The sequence below is a fragment of the Bombina bombina genome, chromosome 3, assembly GCF_027579735.1.
Source record: "Bombina bombina isolate aBomBom1 chromosome 3, aBomBom1.pri, whole genome shotgun sequence".
In the NCBI taxonomy this organism is placed as follows: Eukaryota; Metazoa; Chordata; class Amphibia; order Anura; family Bombinatoridae; genus Bombina; species Bombina bombina.
The window spans coordinates 649,555,488-649,568,482 of NC_069501.1; the positions used below are offsets into that span (position 1 = coordinate 649,555,488).

The following is a 12,995-nucleotide window of genomic DNA, read 5'->3' on the forward strand; positions in this document are numbered from 1 at the left end:
GCCCCGCAAAAAGCCCTTTTAAGGGCTGGTAAAAGAGCTGGTTAATTTTTAATTTAGAATAGGGTAGGGACCTTTATTATTTTGGGGGGCTTTGTTATTTTATTAGGGGGCTTAGAGTAGTTTTTTTTGTAATTTAGTTTATTTAATTGTAGGTAATTTATTTAATTAATTTATTGCTAGTGTAGTATTAGGTTTAATTGTAACTTAGCTTAGGATTTATTTTACAGGTAATTTTGTAATTATTTTAACTAGGTAGCTATTAAATAGTAAATAACTATTTAATAGCTATTGTACCTAGTTAAAATAAATACAAAGTTGCCTGTAAAATAAATATAAATCCTAAAATAGCTACAATATAATTATTAGTTATATTGTAGCTATATTAGGGTTTATTTTACAGGTAAGTATTTAGCTTTAAATAGGAATACTTTAGTTAATAAGATTTAATTTATTTCGTTAGATTAAAATTATATTTAACTTAGGGGGGTGTTAGGGTTAGGGTTAGACTTAGCTTTAGGGGTTACTACATTTATTAGAGTAGCGGCGAGGTCCGGTCTGCAGATTAGGGGTTAATAAGTGTAGGTAAGGTAGCGGCGACGTTGGGGGGGGCAGATTAGGGGTTGATAACTATAATGTAGGTGTTGCCGATGTTAGGGGCAGCAGATTAGGGGTTCATAGGGATAATGTAGGTTGCGGCGGTGTCCAGAGCGGAAGATTAGGGGTTAATTGTGTAATGTAGGTGTCAGCGATAGCGAGGGCAGCAGATTAGGGGTTAATAAGTGTAAGGTTAGGGGTGTTTAGACTCATGTTAGGGTGTTAGGTGCAGACTTAGAAAGTGTTTCCCCATAGGAAACAATGGGGCTGCGTTAGGAGCTGAACGCTGCTTTTTTGCAGGTGTTAGGGTTTTTTTCAGCCCAAACTGCGGGAATCGTGCACGAGCACGTTTTTCCAGCTAGCCGCTACCGTAAGCAATGCTGGTATTGAGGGTTGAAGTGGCGGTAAATTCGACTCAACGCTCCCTTTTTGGAGCCTAACGCAGCTCTTCAGAGAACTCTCAATACCAGCGTTGTTTAGAAGCTGCGCTAGAAAAAAAAGACGCGTAGCTAACGCACCCCTTCGGCCGCAAAACTCTAAATCTAGGTGTATGTTAGGAACCTTTTTTATGTCCACAACACCTTACTATTATTTTTTATAAACATTCACTTATTTCTTATATTCACATCCCAACACCTTTCACTAAATTATTTACTTTTTCCCAATTAATAATTGTTCAATTAAGAATTGTTCATCATCCAAAGGCTAAATCATTTTAGGATTATCACATGTAGTACATTTTATACACATTATTAAGGATTCATCTTTTTGCAAATATCCAGATTGCTTTTTAGCGCCCCTTTTTTACCTTTTCCATTTCCTTATCATTAGTGCCCATCGGCTGTTTACCAGTGCAGCATGACTCAGTGAAATACAGTGTCAGCTTCTTGTAATTAATAATGTACTTTAACTCTGTTAAAGGCACACTCTCTTAAAGGCAAAGTCATACAAGTTAAAGCAAGTGTTACATGAGCAATTACCGTAACCATTCTCCTTACACATATACACGCTCACAAAAGCATACATATACACACATGCACAAGCATACATATATACACAAGCATACATATACACACATGTACGTACACACACACACAAGCATACATATATACACAAGCATACATATACAAACATGCACGTACACACAAGCATACATACTCACACATGCACGTACACACACAAGCATACATATACACACACACTTGCGCACACACACACAAGCATACATATACACACTCACACAAGCATACATATACACACTCACACAAGCACACATACACACTCACACAAGCATACATATATACACACACAAGCATACATATACAAACTCACACAAGCATACATATACACACTCACACAAACACACATATACATACACACAAGCATACATATACACACACAAGCATACATATACACACTCACACAAGCATACATATACACACTCACACACAAGCATACATATACACACTCACACACCCACAAGCATACAGATACACACTTATACACACTCACACAAGCACACATATACACACTCACACAAGCACACATATATACACACTCACACAAGCATAGATATACACACATGCACGTACACACACAAGCATACATATACACACTCACTCACACACAAACACACACACAAGTATACTTATACACATACACACAAGCATGCATATACACACTCACACAAGCATACATATACACACTCACACAAGCACACATATTGTTACGGTTGCCTCCAGGCTGGCTGGAAGTTGGACCGTAGAAAAGGATGCTCCTAGCGCTCACCAAAGGAGCAGCAGCACCGTAGACACTATAACTACTGCGTAGCCACCATACGTAATGCAGACTCTACGAACCACCGCTGCTGGGCTGGTATCTCGCCATCTGCTCTGCGCCCTGGACCTACGATCAGGCTCCAGTAGGTGAACCTCTTCCTTCTTTAGAGCGAAGCAGGATCAGGAACAAGAGCTCTTACAGGAGCTCAGTAGCTAAGGGAGTATATAGAGCATAGCAATCCCTGTAGTGATTATGGCTGTCCCCTACAAACATGAGTCAAGGCTGCAAGTTAGAGGGTCAGAATAGGTCTGATGTGCTGGAACACACAGCCTGCTTTTTATTGAGGTTACATGCAAAACGGACACTCTCAGGGGGAGGCATAAAATCCCCAATCACACATTTGATACATTTAGATAGAGACAACGCCCTTTTACAGGCCATAGTAGAATTACATTTCTTCAGCAGATAACAATTTACACACAATAAAACAATGCAGTCCACCTTATCACTAGCAGGCTGATTAGACAAAGGGAAGGTTTATCACTAAACTTAATTAGAGCTGATCCCAGCAAACTTGTATTTAGAATTGAACAAAATTAACTCTTAATGGCACACAATGAAAACTAATGCTTTCGTAATAGTGCTCCCTTTCTGTGGAACACTCTGCCTGTGTGGTACTTGGTTCAGTAAGCCCTATTTACTGAACCAAGTGGGAGAAAGCCAGGGACAAGTTATTTTACAGGTCTGGGAGCATAGTCTTAAAGGGGCATTGTTCACCAAAGTCACAATATGTCCCCAGACGGTTCTTAAAGGGCCATACACACCCAATAAAAGTTAATATGTTCTCAGGGGCACAATCTTCCAGGGGCCATAGTCATGAGGAAGGAGGCTGGCAAATAGGCTTCTCCAAAATCCAGGGAAGCAGGGCAATTTTCCATTTAAAGGGCCAGTTACAAATAGCAGTTTGTAACATATCTCCCCTTTTGGAGGGAGACTAGGGCCAGTTACAAATAGCAGTTTGTAACACATATACACTGTAATGTCCTTACATAGCAAACATTAACTCTTTATATGAATGATGCACTTGCAACTTCTAAATGTAAACTGGCACTTTATTTACTGGATTACATAACAAGGTGCTCCTGTAGATTTGCACACAGTAATATGGATAACATATATAGTCCTTTATAATGATTGTCTGCTGCACTCCTTATATTAGCAGTCCTGTACACTGTGTATGCAGCACTATAGTAATCCAGGGTAACTTATAACTGTATAACTGATAACTGTATAACTGCAATATAACTTATAATGTGTAACTGACAGTTCTTACTCTTCCTGACTGGCTGATGCTGTATCCTCTGCAGTGATCTGTAGCTGACATTACACTTATTATTATTATTATTAGCACTTGTCTGATCCTGAGGTTCAGTCATTGTACTTTATAACTGCATCACAAACTGTCACAAGATGGCTTCTCTGAACTGTTCTGATTCTAAGCACAGCCCACTTGATGACATCATCTTTGTATGGAAGCCTCAATGTGTCATCTAACCAAACCAGGAAGTAAGCACAACACTACATACACACTCACACGAGCATACATATACACACTCACACAAGCATACATATACACACGTATACACATCTCCTTTCCTACTTATTTTTTATTTATTTTTTAATAAACTTAACTGCGCAACAACAACCGTCAGATAAATCAGTCTTCTCCAGCATCCTCTTGTATTGTGGAAGTGAAAGCTGCTTCTTGTTTCTTCCGTTGACGAAGGTTTCTCTATGTTGCATGTTGTCTCCGGCGAGTGTCTCTGAGATTCACTTCAGGAGACCAACGGACAACAGGTGCTCGTTGCCTGGGAGTACGAGTATGACTATTGTGGTCCTGGATAGAATTTCCTGACTCATCATTACAAGGTTATTCTATTGAGGCTGGTATTTCTGAGTCATCTTCTGTAGTTGTCAGAGCCTGTGTTTGGAGCATGCCAAACACCACCCCAGATATCAAAGTCATTGTCTGATTGCATTTGTATGTGATGGTCCTCACCAGCCTGTTCTCTCCTCTCTAGCCGTGGTCGTAGTTGGTTCACATAGTGGCGACACACACCTGATTGAGTCGTTATAACATACATCTTTGGGCCCTCAACCTGAGCAACAACACCTGGTGCCCATTTTTCCTCTGTATGGTACACCCTATACCAGACCAAGTCTCCTTCTGTATAGGTCCGTGAAGGTTTTCCCACTCTCATTTTTTCTTGCATGATGTGGACTGTTTCTGCTGCATCTGGTGTGATTAAATCCAGCTTTGTACGGATCTTCCTGCCAAACAATAGTTGAGCTGGGGCAACTCCCGTGGTGGGGTGTTGAGTAACCCTATATTGTTGCAAAAATTGTAAAATGTTTTTAGTATTAACCTGCTTCTCTGCTTTTAGAGCTTTCAGTGCCCTTTTAAAGGTTTGGACAAATCTCTCTGCTTGCCCGTTGGTGGCTGGGTGATATGGTGTTGTCCGATGATGGTGAATTCCATTTGTATATAAAAAATTCTGGAAGTCTTGTGATACAAACTGGGGACCATTGTCTGTGACCAGTTTTCTTGGCAACCCAAATACTGAAAACAATCTTTCTAATGCTGATATGACTTCAGTAGTTGTAGTCCTTGTCATTGGAATTACTTCTGGCCACTTAGAGTGTGCATCAATTATGATTAATTATGAGATTCCATCAATAGGACCGGCAAAGTCCAAATGTAGTCTCTCCCAAGGAGTAGTAGGCCAGTCCCATGGTTGTACAGCTCCTCGTGGAAGCTGTTCTTGAGCTTGAACACACCCTTTGCATGCCATAACATAGTTCTCAATGTCCTTATCAATGTCCGGCCACCAAACAAGACCCCTAGCCTTCTGTTTCATTCTGACAATGCCTGGGTGTCCTTCATGGAGGAGTTTTAACGTAGCTTGCCGTAGCCCATTAGGAACCAGAACTCTCTCACCCCATAAAATACATCCATTTCTGAGTTCTTTCGCTCATAGTATGTATGCTCGCTGCACATCACAGCCAGTTCTTGGCCAGCCATCTCTCAAATACTTTGACAGAAGTTGTAATTCAGTATCACAAGCTGTCTCCTTTGCAATTTGTTTGGCATGTACTATACCCGTAAAACACAATTGGAAGGCTTTCTTGAACAACTGGTAAAGAATTCATTAGTGGAATCCTGGACATGGCATCAGCATTGCCATGGGAATCATGGGTCCGGTATTTGATGGAGTAATGATATGCTCCCAAAGTTAGAGCATACCTTTGCAATCTAGCCGCTGTAGTGGTTGAAATTCCTTTCCTTGGATTAAAGATGGTCAGCAGTGGCTTATGGTCAGTTAAAAGAGTAAATTGTCTACCATAAATATAGTTATGGAACTTCTTAACAGCCCATACAATGGCCAATGCTTCCTTGTCTAATTGGGAATAGTTCTTCTCTGCCGTCGTTAGAGAACGGGAAGCAAAAGCTACCGGTCGGTCTGTCCCATCTGGCATTGTGTGTGACAAGACAGCCCCTAAACCATAAGGTGAAGCATCACATGCTATTATGAGTGGTTTCTGAAGATCATAGTGCATTAACATGCAGGAACACAGGAGTAGGTTCTTGAATTCCTGGAAGGCTTGATTGCATTCACTGCTCCACAACCAGGGTCGATTTGTCTCAAGAAGCTGATGTAGTGGGTGTAACGTATGGGCTAGCTGGGGAAGAAAATGGTGGTAATAGTTAAAGAGACCAAGGTATGATCGTAGTTGTGATGCATTCTGTGGTATAGGAGCTTCTTGCAAGGCCTTGACTTTGTCATCAGCAGTGTGTAGACCATGACAATCTATAACATGGCCACAAAATTCTAATTTGTCACGCATGAAAGCACACTTCTTCAAGTTGACCTTCAATCCGTAGGTCATTAGCCGCTGCAGTACCCTCTCTACATTGTGTCGATGTTCTTCCTCTGTCCTGCCCATGATTAACATGTCATCTGAAAGGCATTGGACATAGGGTAGTCCATTTAACAGTTCTTCCATGGTGCGTTGCCAGATGGCTGGTGCAGGAGCAATGCCAAAGACCATACGATTATATTGAAATAAACCACGGTGAGTATTGATGATGAGTATTGATGGTGAGTAACCTGCGGGAATCTGGATGTACTTCAAGTTGAAGGTAAGCATTTTTTAAATCAATCTTTGTGAAATGTTGTCCCCCAGCTAAGTTAGCAAAAATCTCTTCTGTCCTGGGTAATGGATACTTATCCACTGCTAACTGTTCATTCAACACCATCCTAAAGTCTCCACATATTCAGATCTGTCCATCTTTCTTTCTTACCGGTACAATAGGAGAAGCCCACTCACTACGATGCACTGGGGTTATAATCTTTAACTCTTCTAACCTCCTCAGTTCAGCATCAACTCCTGCCCTTAAAGTAAATGCACAGTTCATGCTTTGAAAAACTTTGGCCTTGCTCCAGGTTTTAACTGTAACCATACCCTTTTGTTCTTAACTTTTCCCAGAACATTTTCAAACACCGGGTCATATTTGGTCTTAATGTTCTGAATCCAGTGGGCACGATCAACTCCAATATGATGAACTTCACTGTTTTTGAGGCTCTCAGGCATGCCAAGGGCCTGTATCCAGTCCCTTCCATAAAGAGGTGGGCCACCTCATTTTATTATATATAGTGTAAGATTGGCAGTTTTACTGTTTGTACACACAGATACAGATGCACACCCCAGTGGCGTCAAGACTTCTCTGGAGTATGTTTGTAGCTTCAAGGTAGTGGGCTGCAGCAATACTGGAATTTTCAGCTGTTTCCAATCTTTAATTGTCATAACTGAAACTGCAGCCCCAGTATCTAAGTCCATGGTCAAATCTTTTCCTTCAATTTTAACATGAACGGTCAAAGGCTCAGACCCTGCTTCCATGGTGTATACAGTCAAACTCTGAACAGTCATTTCCTCTTCTGAATCTGATGTGGCTCCCTTATAAGCCATGTGGTAATTTCCCTTCTTATTTGTTTTGCTTGAGACACTCTGCTGAGATCCTCTGCAAGCCTTCTTTAAGTGTCCTATTTTACCACCGCCATGACAACGAGCATTTTTAAATCTGCATTCAGAAGCTATATGATTCTGTGCTCTACAGGGAGTGCAAAATTATTAGGCAAATGAGTATTTTGACCACATCATCCTCTTTATGCATGTTGTCTTACTCCAAGCTGTATAGGCTCGAAAGCCTACTACCAATTAAGCATATTAGGTGATGTGCATCTCTGTAATGAGAAGGGGTGTGGTCTAATGACATCAACACCCTATATCAGGTGTGCATAATTATTAGGCAACTTCCTTTCCTTTGGCAAAATGGGTCAAAAGAAGGACTTGACAGGCTCAGAAAAGTCAAAAAATAGTGAGATATCTTGCAGAGGGATGCAGCACTAAAATTGCAAAGCTTCTGAAGCGTGATCATCGAACAATCAAGCGTTTCATTCAAAATAGTCAACAGGGTCGCAAGAAGCGTGTGGAAAAACCAAGGCGCAAAATAACTGCCCATGAACTGAGAAAAGTTAAGCGTGCAGCTGCCAAGATGCCACTTGCCACCAGTTTGGCCATATTTCAGAGCTGCAACATCACTGGAGTGCCCAAAAGCACAAAGTGTGCAATACTCAGAGACATGGCCAAGGTAAGAAAGGCTGAAAGACGACCACCACTGAACAAGACACACAAGCTGAAACGTCAAGACTGGGCCAAGAAATATCTCAAGACTGATTTTTCTAAGGTTTTATGGACTGATGAAATGAGAGTGAGTCTTGATTGGCCAGATGGATGGGCCCATGGCTGGATTGGTAAAGGGCAGAGAGCTCCAGTCCGACTCAGACGCCAGCAAGGTGGAGGTGGAGTACTGGTTTGGGCTGGTATCATCAAATATGAGCTTGTGGGGCCTTTTCGGGTTGAGGATGGAGTCAAGCTCAACTCCCAGTCCTACTGCCAGTTTCTGGAAGACACCTTCTTCAAGCAGTGGTACAGGAAGAAGTCTGCATCCTTCAAGAAAAACATGATTTTTATGCAGGACAATGCTCCATCACACGCGTCCAAGTACTCCACAGCGTGGCTGGCAAGAAAGGGTATAAAAGAAGAAAATCTAATGACATGGCCTCCTTGTTCACCTGATCTGAACCCCATTGAGAACCTGTGGTCCATCATCAAATGTGAGATTTACAAGGAAGGAAAACAGGACACCTCTCTGAACAGTGTCTGGGAGGCTGTGGTTGCTGCTGCACGCAATATTGATGGTGAACAGATCAAAACACTGACAGAATCCATGGATGGCAGGCTTTTGAGTGTCTTTGCAAAGAAAGGTGGCTATATTGGTCACTGATTTGTTTTTGTTTTGTTTTTGAATGTCAGAAATGTATATTTGTGAATGCTGAGATGTTATATTGGTTTCACTGGTAAAAATAAATAATTTAAATGGGTATATATTTGTTTTTTGTTAAGTTGCCTAATAATTATGCACAGTAATAGTCACCTGCACACACAGATATTCCCCTAAAATAGCTATAACTAAAAACAAACTAAAAACTACTTCCAAAACTATTCAGCTTTGATATTAATGAGTTTTTTGGGTTCATTGAGAACATGGTTGTTGTTCAATAATAAAATTAATCCTCAAAAATACAACTTGCCTAATAATTCTGCACTCCCTGTACATCTGTAACATTTAATAGGCGATGCTGCTTTTGCTGAATATTTACTGGCTGGTTTAGTCTGTTGCTTCACATTGTAGAAAAATACCTGTTCTTCCTTGGTGTGGGAATGCGTCTGCAGTAAACTAGTGTCTCATGTGGCCTGTTCCAAAACAGAAGTGATCTCTAGTGCTTTATGGAAGGTCAGGCTCTCCTCTGTCAAAAGTCACCTTTGAATAGATTCTGTACTGATACCCATAACAAACTGATCTCTAAGGGCCATATTCGGATACTACCCAAAAGCACAGGTGCTGGCCAATTTCTTTAAACTGATTGCAAATGTAGATACAGTCTCTTGTACCCCTTGGCGCCTGCTATAAAACTTGAACCGCTCAGCAATCTCTAATGGCCGTGGTTGGAAATGTTTTGTTAAGATCTGTATTATTTCAGACAAAGACTTGGTGGCTGGCTTTTCTGGGTACAGCAGGTCTTTTAGAATCTCATATGTTTTAGCACCAATAGTTGTCAGACAGACAGCAACAGACTTAGTATCTCCAATGTCATTGGCAAGTAAATAACAGACTTAGTATCTCCAATGTCATTGGCAACAGTAATATGGATAACATATATAGTCCTTTATAATGATTGGCTGCTGCACTCCTTATATTAGCAGTCCTGTACACTGTGTATGCAGCACTATAGTAATCCAGGGTAGCTTATAACTGTATAACTGATAACTGTATAACTGCAATATAACTTATAATGTGTAACTGATAGTTCTTACTCTTTCTGACTAGCTGATGCTGTATCCTCTGCAGTGATCTGTAGCTGACATTACACTTATTATTATTATTATTATTAGTATTATTATTATTAGCACTTGTCTGATCCTGAGGTTCAGTCCTTGTACTTTATAACTGCATCACAAACTGTCACAAGATGGCTTCTCTGAACTGTTCTGATTCTAAGCACAGCCCACTTGATGACATCATCTTTGTATGGAAGCCTCAATGTGTCATCTAACCAAACCAGGAAGTAAGCACAACACTACATACACACTCACACGAGCATACATATACACACTCACACAAGCATACATATACACACGCACACAAGCATACATATACACACTCACACAAGCATACATATACACACACAAGCATACATATATAAACTCACACACACACAAGCATACATATACACACTCACACACACACACACACACACAAGCATACATATACACACACACACAAGCATACATATACACACTTATACACACTCACACAAGCACACATATACACACTCACACAAGCACACATATACACACTCACACAAGCATACATATATACACGCACACAAGCATACATATACACACATGAATGTACACACACAAGCATACATATACACACTCACACACACACACACAAGTATACTTATACACACTCACACAAGCATACATATACACACTCACACAAGCACACATATACACACTCACACGAGCATACATATACACACTCACACAAGCATACATATACACACTCACACAAGCACACATATACACACGCACACAAGCGTACATATACACACGCACACACGCGTACATATACACACGCACACAAGCGTACATATACACACGCACAAAAGCGTACATATACACACGCACACAAGCATACATATACACACACACACACAAGCATACATATACACACACAAGCATACATATACACACTTATACACACTCACACAAGCACACATATACACACTCACACAAGCATACATATACACACTCAAACAAGCACACATATACACACTCACACGAGCATACATATACACACTCACACAAGCATACATATACACACTCACACAAGCACACATATACACACGCACACAAGCGTACATATACACACGCACACAAGCGTACATATACACACGCACACAAGCGTACATATACACACGCACACAAGCGTACATATACACACGCACACAAGCATACATATACACACACACACACAAGCATACATATACACACACACACAAGCATACATATACACACACAAGCATACATATACACACTTATACACACTCACACAAGCACACATATACACACTCACACAAGCATACATATATACACTCACACAAGCATACATATACACACATGCATGTACACACACAAGCATACATATACACACTCACTCACACACACACACAAGCATACATATACACACACACAACATCATACATATATACACACACACAAGCATACATATACACACTCACACAAGCACACATATACACACTCACACACGCATACATATACACGCACGCATACATACACACACACACACGCACAAGCATACACACTCACACAATCACACATATACACACTCAAACGAGCATACATATACACTAACACACACACACAATCATACATATACACACTCACACACACACACACACACACACACACAGACAAGCATACATATACACACACAAGCATACATATACACACACAAGCATACATATACACACTCACACAAGCACACATACATATACACACTCACACAAGCACACACATACTCACACAAGCATACATATACACATACACACTCACACAAGCATACATATACACACTCACACAAGCATACATATACACACACACACAAGCATACATATACACACTCACACACACACACAAGCATACTTATTCACACACACAAGCATACATATACACACACAAGCATACATATACACACTCACACAAGCACACACATACACACTCACACAAGCATACATATACACATACACACTCACACAAGCATACATATACACACTCACACAAGCATACATATACATACACACACACAAGCATACATATACATATACACACACAAGCAAACATACACATACATATACACACACGCACAAGCATACATATACACACATGCACATGCATGTACACACACAAGCATACATATACACATGTACACACACAAGCATACATACACACACACACAAACATACACATACACACAAGCATACATATGCACACACACACAAGCATACATATACACACATGCACAAGCATACATATATACACAAGCATATATATACACACATGCAGGTACACACACTCACAAGCATACATATATACACAAGCATACATATACACACATGCACGTACACATAAGCATACGTATACACGCACACATACATACATATATACACACACACAAGCATACAATATACACTCACACAAGCAAACATATACACACTCACACAAGCACACATATACACACTCACACAAGCATACATATATACACTCACACAAGCACACATATACACACTCACACAAGCATACATATATACACTCACACAAGCATACATATACACACATGCACGTACACACACAAGCATACATATACACACTCACTCACACACACACACAAGCATACATATACACACTCACACGAGCACACATATACACACTCACACGAGCATACAAATTTATATACACACTCACACGAGCATACATATACACACTCACACAAGCACACACACAAACACACACATACACACACACAAGCATACATATACACACACACACAAACATACATATACACACACACAAGCATACATATACACACTCACACACACACACAAGCATATATATACACACTCACACAAGCACACATATACACACTCACACAAGCACACATATACACACTCATACAAGCACACATATACACACTCACACAAGCATACATATATACACTCACACAAGCATACATATACACACATGCAAACATATACACACTCACACACACACACACAAGCATACATATACACACTCACACAAGCACACATATACACACTCACACGAGCATACATATACACACTCACACACGCATA

General features: G+C 40.4%; 1 protein-coding gene across 1 annotated transcript in view; it reads left to right on the plus strand.

Annotated features, from left to right (window-relative positions):
- The window catches only part of LOC128652466 (multidrug and toxin extrusion protein 2), a 450,289-nt gene that overhangs the window by 189,204 nt on the left and 248,090 nt on the right, over positions 1-12,995 (plus strand). The gene's annotated exons all lie outside the window — the stretch shown is intronic.